This window comes from Pinus tabuliformis, chromosome 8 (assembly GCF_031772625.1).
Source record: "Pinus tabuliformis cultivar Carrire ecotype Pingquan chromosome 8, CPIR1, whole genome shotgun sequence".
Taxonomy (NCBI): Eukaryota; Viridiplantae; Streptophyta; class Pinopsida; order Pinales; family Pinaceae; genus Pinus; species Pinus tabuliformis.
The window spans coordinates 1,689,842,740-1,689,844,490 of record NC_142294.1 but is presented as its reverse complement, the minus strand read 5'-3'; positions in this window follow the sequence as shown (position 1 = coordinate 1,689,844,490).

Below are 1,751 nucleotides of genomic sequence, written 5' to 3'. Positions count from 1 at the left end.
TACTTTGAAGCTTGCATGCCTCAATGGCGAGTTTCTCACTTCCGGCGACAGGTATACATCAATGACCTTCGACCAGAAGATTTTGCGTGGCGTTCGACGCCAAGTCCTTTATTCACGCCACATGAATTATACTGCAGTACCTTGAGGGTCATCATCATTATTGGTGATTCCTCTCGCGCTTGTTAACGGTTTTCATTATTGACCGGTAATCAAGCGATGTCTTTCCATGTTCGACTTCAGCGAAATTCTCACATGGATCGACTTGTACTTAGAGTGAAGATCGAACGAGTTTGAAGACCCCGGATCTAGTTCCATCCATCCGGGCTGTGATATATATTCAGGAAATATAAAAGCATTTGCCATGTACATCATTGCAGCAGATGATCATCCTATTCAAAGGATGATAATTTCAGCAGAAAATTATCAGTCTACCTTCAGACGATCATCTGTCATATGTACCAAAATGTATTTATAAAAGCTGAGCATGGGAATGCCCGCCTCAGCTAGATCATGAAAATAGAATGAAAAATAATGTATTGTATTGTATTGTATTACAGGGCGCCTCCTCAGCACTGGAATGAACTTCGGACCCTCTAGATAAAGCATTTCACCCGATAAACGGCCTCATACTTTAGGGGGCAACTGTTATAGACATTTTTGTGCCTCGCGACATGGAGCATAAAATGTCAATAATTACAGGGATCCTCAGTCCCTAAACATGTTGTTCTTACCCCTAAAAGAGCAAGGTCATCAAACAACAGCACTTCCAATCAGTTCTCCACCTGAAAACACTTCAAAACAGGCTAATTTTGGATCATGTCAGCTGCTCCACTGAGCATCTGCGCTGGAATGCAACTGCTCCTCCTTGTACCTGCGCTGGAAGTCAAATCTAATGAAGGCTACCTGCGCTGGGCGAGATTGGCCAAGTGGCACAGTCATTCTGCAAGGTGTCAACTGCCCAGGAAGCTTCCAAACTGACACTTGGTTCATGAGATTCGCCCTGTGATGAGTAAGAGGTACTTGATCACCATGTGTAAGCAAGGATCTCCAAGTGGACTCAAGAACTGAAGATTAACTGAAGAGGGAGAGGACACTAGTCAGCTCTATGCCAGCCTCAAGCTGACTCATCCTCTCTTCTTCTTTCCTATATATAGAACTCTTCTATGAGGTCTATGGGGAATGGAATTTTATGTAAAGCAAAGAGGTGCTGTTGGTTTACAGTTAGAGCTATTGGGTGATTGTTTTACTAGAGGTGAAGAGGAGAGTTCTTGCTGCTGGGGAGGTGCTGCTGGATTGGAGCCATCAATGGTTGTAACCTTCTCAGAACCCTGTTACTTCTATCAATAAAGTTTTGCATGTTCTCCTATATACTTGTATTGCATTGATGTATTGTATTTACTTGTATATTTGATTCACTCTAATCCATGCATCAGTTATGAGTACATGTATCTTGTAGTTTCCTCTCTTGTTTTGTGCAGGATCTGTGTGTAGCTGGACCGGCCAAGAGAGCAAGGAGCTGGGAACAAGAGACAAAGAGAGAGGATAAGGATCGACTAAGCGAAAGACACCAGGTTGGTTAATCTTTTCTTCCTTCTCTCTGTACTTTCATAAAGGAAAATATCAAAGCTTTACTTTCAGTTGTTGCTAAAGACTGTCACCTTTAGAGTAGGGATAGGGTCATCCGAGTCGGATACTTTTCCCCACAACAACCATCCTCACAGCCAAGAAGGTACTCACTCTTAGGAACTATG